Source organism: Oncorhynchus kisutch, linkage group LG21, assembly GCF_002021735.2.
Source record: "Oncorhynchus kisutch isolate 150728-3 linkage group LG21, Okis_V2, whole genome shotgun sequence".
In the NCBI taxonomy this organism is placed as follows: Eukaryota; Metazoa; Chordata; class Actinopteri; order Salmoniformes; family Salmonidae; genus Oncorhynchus; species Oncorhynchus kisutch.
This window is the reverse complement of record NC_034194.2, coordinates 32,214,958-32,225,148: the sequence shown is the minus strand read 5'-3', so window position 1 is coordinate 32,225,148 and position 10,191 is coordinate 32,214,958. Positions and strand designations below refer to the sequence as shown.

The 10,191-nt window shown below is 41.8% G+C and overlaps 1 protein-coding gene across 9 annotated transcripts in view; it reads left to right on the top strand.

Annotated features, from left to right (window-relative positions):
• The first annotated feature begins 2,180 nt into the window (after window positions 1-2,180).
• The window catches only part of LOC109866584 (protein FAM49A), a 46,408-nt gene continuing 38,397 nt past the window's right edge, over window positions 2,181-10,191 (top strand). For 4 of the 9 annotated variants that reach the window (XM_020455320.2, XM_020455326.2, XM_020455325.2 and 1 more), the window contains exon 1: window positions 2,213-2,344. The gene's annotated coding sequence lies outside the window, so the exon portion shown is untranslated. Of the gene's footprint in view, window positions 2,351-10,191 lie in introns of all 9 variants that reach the window. The other 5 variants (XM_020455327.2, XM_031800436.1, XM_031800438.1 and 2 more) reach the window with 5 other exon arrangements.

Below are 10,191 nucleotides of genomic sequence, written 5' to 3'. Positions count from 1 at the left end.
CTGTTTTATAGAAATGTAATCATTGAATATCGAAAGAGCTTTCATTGTCTGCTTATATGCCCCCTTTATTTATCCTACATATCTGACTTGGTGTACAGGGAGGATACTGTAAGAAGTCACATGTTCTGAATTCTCTCGCTGTACATTTCAAAAGTCCTGAACAAATAGTTATATTGACTATGTCCGTCCTAGCTCGCTCATTAATGTCTTATGTGTTTTAAAAAGGCAGTAAATGAGGCTGAATTAATATATTTTACAGACAGCCAGGGGCACCCTACAACATTCAGGCATCTTTTACAGACAGCCAGGGGCACACTACAACACAGACATATTTTACAGACAGCCAGGGGCACACTACAACACAACCATATTTTACAGACAGCCAGGGGCACCCTACAACATGCAGGCATCTTTTACAGACGGCCAGGGGCACACTACAACACAGACATATTTTACAGACAGCCAGGGGCACACTACAACACAGACATCTTTTACAGACAGCCAGGGGCACACTACAACACAGACATCTTTTACAAACGAAACATCAGAGGCAGTAGGGATAACCAGGGATGTTCATGAGTGAATTGGACCTCTTTCCTGTCCTGCTAAGCATTGAAAATGTAATGCGTACTTTTGGATGTCGGGGAAAATGTATAGAGTAAAAAGTACATTATTTTCTTTAGGAATGTAGTCAAGTAAAGGTAGTCAAAACTATAAATAGTAAAGTACAGGTACCTAAAAAAACGACTTAAGAAGTACTTTAAAGTATTTTTACTTAAGTACTTTACACCACTGGCTGATAGCCAGGTGTAGCAGTGGTAAGGTGTGGGACTGCTGTTGGCCTTAATAGTTTGTGGGCACAGTTTGTCACTGTTATAGTGAAATTAATATATTGTTTAGTGTTGTGTTGTGTAATGACTTTGCTTGTATGCATCTTACACAGTAGTATTATTTTTTGCCCCACCAATATTTACATTTGCCACTGATGTAAACATAGACTAGTATGCCGTGCCTGTGCCTCAAAGTATCCCCTTCCATCGGTCAGTATGCTTTAAATGACTGCCCTCTGGTGGAATTTATCTACAACCGGCCAACGTCCGAGCCACTGTAGGTGCATTATCCACAGGTGACACCAGACGTGCCAGGGACAGCAAGGCATATAGCAGAGTATGATAAGATATGAACTATGCACATTGCCCCATCATTCAAATAACGAAATGTCCTCCTATTCAATGCTAGGTAAAACATACGCCAACTGACGACACATACTGTTGTATTTAAGTCCCTGGGCACTGTAAGCTCACTCTCTTTTTTATTATTTTTATTTTACCTTTATTTAACTAGGCAAGTCAGTTAAGAACAAATTCTTATTTTCAATGAAGGCCTAGGAACAGTGGGTTAACTGCCTGTTCAGGGGCAGAACGACAGATTTGTACCTTGTCAGCTCGGGGATTTGAACTTGCAAGGATGGCCATCATACTGGCTCTACAAATCTGTCATGTCATGCCATCAACTTCAAGGATCCGATGCCTCATATAATAATGGTTTGTAATGAATGCATGGTATTTGGTGTACGAAGTTGATACGTTTTACAGTAAGCAGGCAACATACGTTTCTTGGAGAGGCAAGCTGTTATGCTCTATGGCCTTGATATTTCTCAAAGGCTGTTCATGTCATTTTTTATGTCCATAGTGGAGAATGTTGCATTGTAAATCGCAACCCTGGGGGCCATGTTCTCTGCCTATGTTCTGACATACCTGTGAGCACATCAATCAATCTTTATAAAGCCTGATTATAGAGCTGGCATTGCACAAAGGAAGTACTACTTTACACAGTGGATTCGAATTTCCCCAGAGCTGTCTGAATCCATGGCAATGTGGTGTCTACTTAAAACGTATATAATACTGCTACATTTTTAAATATAATTCGTATAGGTCAACATCTTGCCATTTTATGAGTACCTTAATCACATATACATATACATGAAAAAACTAGATATTAACTAAATTAAAAATGAATTCCAACCTCTTGCACTCCATTATCATGTAATTATTTTTAACAATTTTCCGGATTCATTTCAGCAGTAGCGTGAAACACGCCCACAATACTGTTTCAACGTCACTATTGGCCAAAGAGGAAGCTAATTTCTGTTTTATTGGTCGATATCGTATGGGTCCTATATACTAACCAATGACATTTGTGTATGGAAGACACGATTTTTACTGCGTTGGAGGGAGGGGTACACTTGTTGTTGTACCATTGAAAGTTGGGGGTGAAAGTGGCGCTATCGGGGTGCAAAGACGTCGGATCTCTCATTCAAAATAGGTATTCGAAGAAATCACCGGTAAGTGTAAGTGACCGGTCAACTTTTAAAAACCGTTTTGTGGCTAATAAAGAAACGATAGTGGCTGAAAATGGTAGCCAACGTTAGCGACGCAGAATCATTCACCGTCAAGCGAGTTCACATGGATTGAATAAGCCGCAGGTAGTGATGTTGCTAATTTAGCTAGCCTACTCGTGTGAGCCCAAATCTGATTTCATGCATGGTGTGTTAGCTAGTTAGCTACCATAGTCCATTATCTAACACTGGCCAAGCTACAATTTCAACGTATTAAATAATAATAATACAACTTCCAAATACGGAGTTATTTTCTGCAATGAAATGGTTCTGGTCATGAGCCTGACATGAGTGCCGCTAACTCATTCATCGGCAACTGAACCTGCTGTATCTGTGCGTTACGTATTAACGCCCCGAAAGCTCTGCAAGCTTTATAATGTCAAAATACTTTCGTTGATCACCAAATATGGAGTTTCGCTGTGCAACTAACTTAATTTACTCCCGTTGTGGCCGGTATATACTTCCAAAAAAGGTCTAGATACAAATTTACAACCAACCAACACCGGGGGTTACTAAGCTAACGTACGGTATTGTTTTACGTTGGTCGTACCATGGCTCATTTAGATATTTTATTTGGAATTTTAGGACCCTTACTACTATAACCCATAGAGAAGCATCGAAAAACAAATGCATAGATGGCAAATAATAAATCACAAGGAATAAGATATTGAAGTGTCCAATATCTAGGAGATGTAAGAAAGCTCAGGAAATATACCCATTTAACCTCATATTGTTGTTGGCACAACTTCCGCTATACTTCAATTCATTTGTGTGGGTTACCTTCAAACGAGTCCCGTGACACTTGTGGGGGTCTCACGAACCCGGTCGTGTTCGTCTCCCATTTTCATACAGTGGTTCATAAGTTTGTAGGCCAAAACGTTCATACGCTACAGACATTTTGAAGCAAAAGTACTGGAGTATTGGTGCAGGTACAGCCAACTAAGCGCATAAATAATATTGTGATATATATTTTGAGTCCTCTACTAATGGCCTGTTTTTCCAACCCAGGCTTAGGTGATATACTGTACACCGGGGTAGTCATGTCCAGCTCAGGTCTCAAGCTTTTAATTTGGTTTGTGAACTTTCTAGCTAAGTGGCTAGATGACAAGATCAAGCTTCTTGTCTCTGCTGTAACCAATCAATCCCTGCCTGGATCAAGATGCTGCCTAAATTGTTTTGTGCATAAAGAAATGTATAAAATAAATAATAGTGCCTCTTGTGTGTACTTCCAGTAATACCGTATATGGTATACTCCGGTATGGTACAGAAACAGTATGAAAATCTGGATACTGCCCAACCCTAGTTCACATGTATCTGCCCTCATTGGCTAGAAGGGTCCCACCTGTTCTCACCTCCTCCTGCTTGCCTTCCATCTTTGAAGACATTTATTTCCATGGTTAGAGGGGTCACTTGACTATCTTGTCAATTTTATTGACACTCCTTGCCGTGGGTGAAGCTAACCACTGAGACAGGTTTTCGAAAGCTAAAGTGCTACTAGTGAGTGAGCCAGACAACTAGCTAGCTATTGTACTAACTAGTAGTTAGCGAGATAATATGCTAATTGATATAGGTGCTCACTAATGTTATTTAGCTGCCTGCTTAATCCGACCCTTGCATGTTCATAAACTCAGCAAAAAAAGAAATGTCCTCACTGTCAACGGCGTTTTATTTTCAGCAAACTTAACATTTGTAAATGTTTGTATGAACAAAAGATTCAACAACTGAGACATAAACTGAACAAGTTCCACAGACCTGTGACTAACAGAAATTGAATGTGTCCCTGAAGAAAGGGGGGGTCAAAATAAAAAATAACAGTCAGTAGCTGGTGTGGCCACCAGCTGCATTAAGTGCATTAATCTTCTCCTCATGGACTGCAACATGTTTGCCAGTTCTTGCTGTGAACTCTTCCACCAAGGCACCTGCACGTTCCCGGTCATTTCTGGGGGGAATGGCCCTAGCCCTCACCCTCCGATCCAACAGGTCCCAGACGTGCTCAGTGGGATTGAGATCCGGGCTCTTCGCTGGCCATGGCAGAACACTGACATTCCTGTCTAGCAAGAAATCACTCACAGAACGAGCAGTATGGCTCATGGCATTGTCATGTCAGGATGAGCCTGCAGGAAGGTTACTATATGAGGGAGGAGGATGTCTTCCCTGTAACGCACAGCGTTGAGATTGCCTGCTGACAACAAGCTCAGTCCGATGATGCTGTGACAGACCATGACGGACCCTCCAGCTCCAAATCGATCCCACTCCAAAGTACAGGCTTCGGTGTAACTCTCAATCCTTCGACGATAAACGCAAATCTGACCCCTGGTGAGACAAGACTGCGACTCGTCAGCGACGAGCACTTTTTGCCAGTCTTGTCTGGTCCAATGACGATGGGTTTGTGCCCATAGGTGATGTTGTTGCCGGTGATGTCTGGTGATGACCTGCCTTACAACAGGCCTACAAGCCCTCAATCCAGGCTCTCTCAGCCTATTGCAGACAGTCTGAGCACTGATGGAGGGATTATGTGTTCCTGGTGTAACTCAGGCAGTTGTTGTTGCCATCCTGTACCTGTCCCGCTGGTGTGATATTCAGATGTACCGATCCTGTGCAGGTGTTGTTACATGTAGTCTGCCACTGCAAGGACGATCAGCTGGATCTGCCATAGTACAGTGTCCCTGGAGCAAATTGGGATTAAATGCCTTGCTCAAGGGCACATTGACAGATTTTGTCAGCTCGAGTATTCAAACCAGCGACCTTTCGGTTACTGGCCCAACGCTCTAACCGCTGGGATACCTGCCACCCTATACATTACATTTACGGATAGCCAGGGGCACACTCCAACACTCGGACATCTTTACAAAAAGCATGTGTTTAGTGAGTCCACCAAATCAGAAGTAGTAGGGATGACCAGGGATAATCTCCTGATAAGTATGTGAATTGGACCATTTTACTGTCCTGCTAAGCATCAAAATGTAACGAGTACTTTTGGGTGTCGGAGAAAATGTATGAAGTAAAATGTACATTATTTTCTTGAGGAATTTAGTGGAGTAAAAGTTGTCAGAAATATAAATAGTGAAGTACAAATGGGAACATAACTAGCTGACTGGACCACCTGAGAACTTGGCATTTTTGTGTTGTGCCCAGACCAGACTGAGACATTCCTTCATCGCCTGATCCATTACTCTCCCTGATCCATTACTGTCCCATCCATTGTGAAACGATGCCTGTTAGACATACGTGGACAGCTGAGCTGAGAGCGTGGCATTTTGATGTCTGCCTGTGTGCTTTGTTTCAGTTGGAACGCAAGGCATCTTGTTGCAGCATTTCTTCAGTCAGTGCTGTCACTGTTATGGCAGATGGGTTTTGTGAATATGGACCATTTGTACCTGGAAATGACTGAACCGAGTAGGCTAAACTTCCTCTTGACCCTTGTTTGGCCTCAGGCAGTTTGAAAAGCTGAAGAATCATACCTACAATTCTGTAGCCTAATTGGAGCAATGCATGATATTGTTTCCTGTAGAGGGGTTGCTGAACCATGACTAATCAATTACTGTTAGAACTTTGTTCAACATTCCATAGAAGCCATGTATTATGCTGAGTAATGTTTGACCTTATTAACATGTAGCTTTAGGCTTTATGGACAGAGTGCAAAAGACAATTTGAAGTAAACTATTGTCTCATCGCAAACAATATCGGCATAGTTTTCCCGCCCAAAATTCTCCCCTTGCCGCTCCAGCTGGCAGAGAAGGGACTGGGGTGGGGTGTGTAAAGTCCTAGCTAATCCACAAACGTCCTCCGCTCAGTTTTGTACTACATCTGACTAGGACTGGGTGATATCTCAATAATTATCGAGGTAATTACTTCCCTCAATATTGATATATGTTTAGATTCATTTTCGATAATGTCGATATAGAATAATTAGGTACAGCAGTCCATTTCACCTCTGTGACGCAGCAGGAACGTGCGGAGAAGTGACAATATGCACGTGTAGAGGTATACGCTCACTAAAAAACACTTAGCACCTCGAGTGATGGAGTAGCTATTATTAACCACGTAAAATGAGTGATGTAGGTGAAAACAGTGGTAGTGATAGCCATGGAGAAGGAGCAGCTTCCAGCAAAATTATTATTGATAAAAAGGGTTAAACTGTTTCAGTAATTTGGAAGTGGTTTGGCATTTTGAAGTCTGACAAAGAGCGGAGCAATGTTCGGTGCAAATTGTACCGTAAACGGGTGGCCACGAAGTCTGGTAATTCTACAAACCTTTTTCAACATCTGAAGCAAAATCACTCTTTGGAACATGCAGGAAGTTTGAGATTGGCTGGTGCTTGAGGGGAGTTTATCAATACCAATCTAGGGATGTTTGCCTGAAGCAGTCAACACTGACAGTGTTTATGCCCTACAAGCAAACATCGAAAAGACAAAGACATCACAAATGCTATTATGCATTGCTAAGGACATGCTACCAATTAGCACAGTCGAAAAGGAATGTTTCAAGAGCCTTATCAATTTAATTGACCGCAGGTACGTGCTCCCTGGCCACAAACAGGAAATTTTTTCCTTCAAGTATGATTTTATGTGGAGCTCACATAAGAAAAAGTTACCTTTATTTAACTAGGCAAGTCAATTAACTTCTTATTTACAATGACGGCCTATCGGGGAACAGTGGGTTAACTGCCTTGTTCAGAGGTAGAATGACAAATCTTTTACCTTCGATCTAGCAGACTTTCGTTTCCTGGCCCAACTCTCTAACCACGGTTTGATTCATATCGTGATAATTATCGTTATTGAATGAAAAAAATATTGATATCGTGATAATTTATTTGCCATATCGCCCAGCCCTACATCTGACTGTGTCTGAAAAACAGGATGCGTTTGCTTGCCACTTCCATAACCAGTGAGAGGGTTGCTGTTTGTGTTTTTGAGCCTCTGCTATAGGGTGAATTAACAATCAGCAGTAGCATAAGCATACCTTACACATGGTCTGATTTTGATATTTTAGCACAAAAGTGCTTTTTAGCTGCCCTAAAGCTTTGCCAGAATTATTGTATGATTTGTTGGTTCTTTTAGTCTTTATCATGTTGCGTTTTATTAAAACCCATTCTTTATTAAAAAAAAGACGCTTTTTTTAAAGCGAGAGAGCCTACATTTGGCTTTGGTAGTCATTCGTTCAAGTCTAAATCGAGCTTTGCGTCACAAGCTTCTTTGGGGCATAAAATTCATTATTCCACAGGATTTCCTCCAATAGCCTAAATAATATTTTATTTTGGTAATAGGCCTAACTAACAAAGTAGCCTAATTCCTCTGAGCTTTATTCAAGACATATGCCTAAGGGTTACAATCACAGTTGTCACTTGCTGTCTTTCAAGGCATAGAGAAGTGTTTAACATAACCATCTCAGTAACACATTAACACACCATTTAAGAAAGCGTACAGTATTATATAGAGCCATTATTGCATGGAACTCTGTTCCATCTCATATTGCTCAAATAAACAGCAAACCTGGTTTTAAAAAAACAGATAAAGAAACCCCTCTAGGCACAACGCCTCCCCCTGTTTGACCTAGATGGTGTGTGTAGGCTACTTGTGCCTAAAGAAAAATGTTGTACTGTCCTTGAGCTGTTGTCTATTTAATGTTCTGCATTTTCATGTTTAATGTGTGGACCCCAGGAAGAGTAGCTGCTGCTTTTGCAACAGCTAATGGGGATCCTCATGAAATACCAAATAAGGCCCTACCCTATGATATATTGGCCTAGCAAACTTATCATATAGCCTAGCGACTGCTGTCTGCTTTAGCCTAAAGAGTGACTTCCATAAGGACGGGCTAGCAACATCACTACTTTTTAAACCCCTTCAGATGTCCTCTACAGTTCAGGCAGTTGCCATGGTGCAGCAACATGCTGAATCAGCCAAAGGGCCACCTGGAATCGCTTCAGACAGCAGCAGTACAGACCAGAGACTCATTGTTCAGACTGGGATGAGCAGCTTGGTTTGTTACGTCGGTGCTCCTGTCCGCCCACTCGAGTCGCCGTTCAACTCCATCGTAAGTTGTGGAGTTGAATTTAATCAGCCACATTGTTCAATGTCAAACTGTTACATTAGGTGATGCATGTTGGTAACACTGGGAAGTGTCCCTAAAGCATGTCAAACTGTGACATTAGGTGATGGATCCTGGGAAGTGTCCCTAAAGCAGTCGACTAGCCTTAGCCTACATGCTATAGTAGCCATTTTTCTGATTTGTATTTGTTTTCAATATTGGCATTCCAAGATTTTATTTTTCCACTTAACTCATTTCCTGTCTGGGAGAAAAATGATTTGTTTATGACCTGTACTGCTGCTATGTAAATCATCATCTGGCAGTTCCTGTTGCACCCAACCATTCTGTCTGGGAAACGAGTGTTTTGAACTGAACTGCCCCGGTTCTATGGCTGCTCTCTGTTACCACACACACTTCCTGCTCCGGTTTGATTTTTCTTATTGATATCCGGAGAGTAGAAGACTGTAAGGCTTTGTGTTGAAATCTAAGAGGGAGGTTCCAGTGTGTTGTGTGGAAGGAAGGGGTCCTAGAAATGTGGAGAAATGGACAAACATTCGGCCTACTACTCACAATAGTAGCCTATTTTAAAATAAAATGACACATTCCGCAATGAAGTTGAAGCCAGAGCTGAGGCATGAATCATGTTGGGAAAAAGTAGGCCTATACTGAACTCCTATCAATGTGTACATCTCTGTGGTTGAAAACGCCTCTAAACAGTCTTTGTCATAAGTATATTTATAGAGCCTATTTCTCTGTATGCCTCAATGTTTTCAAATGCCAGTTTCCTTATCCTAGGCTTGACTTCCAACCCATCTCACCTGCCGTATACTCAGGAACTGTTCAGTCGTTAGTCCCTAGTGTTTTACATTATGACATGTCAATGATGACCCAAAACCCTGGTTTATTCAGGCATTTCGGTTCGCCCTGCACTCTGCCAAATAATGTCAAACAGTTGACTCGTTAGCATCTGTATGATTTTAATAGACGGGTCAGTGATATAGCCTAGACATAATCCTGGAGAGTGTCCTCTGGCTAATAATCCTGTTCTCCTCTGGCTGCCTGCATGGCTGCCTGTCTGAGCTCCGCAGCGTGCTCGTTGATTTCAGCAGCTGCTGGAAAAGGAGGGAGATTTCTGCTGTTTTGGTCCATGAGAACAGTCTGGAATAGGAGGGAGAGTTCTGCTGTTTTGGTCCATAAGAACAGTCTGGAATAGGAGGGAGATTTCTGCTGTTTTGGTCCATTGGAATAGGAGGGAGAGTTCTGCTGTTTTGGTCCATGGGAACAGTCTGTGAAAGCATTGGGGATATTATTTGGGCAGGGGTATAAAAGCTTTAGTAACAGAGTGGAGACAAAAAAGACCAGGGATCAGGAGCAGCATTCAGGAATTGATCTAGTGAGCGAGCACGCTTGTGTGAAAGAGTGTGAAAGAGGTCCTGAAACTAACTACAGCGTTAAGAAGAAATCAACATGACCACAGAGATCCTAATTCTAGGAACATGACACTCATTAAGTGTTATTGTTTGACTCTCTTCCTCTTTTGCAGATATCTTGTGTTTTGATTTGACTCCTCCCTCATACTTTTTCTATGACTTCTATTATAAACTGAGTGATTCGAAGCCCTGAGTGTTGCTTGGCTGACAGCCGTGGTATATCAGACCGTATACCATGGGTATGATAACATTTATTTTTACTCTAATTATGTTGGTAACCAGTTTAGCAGTAAGGCACCACAGGGATTTGTAATGTATGGCCAATATATCACGGCT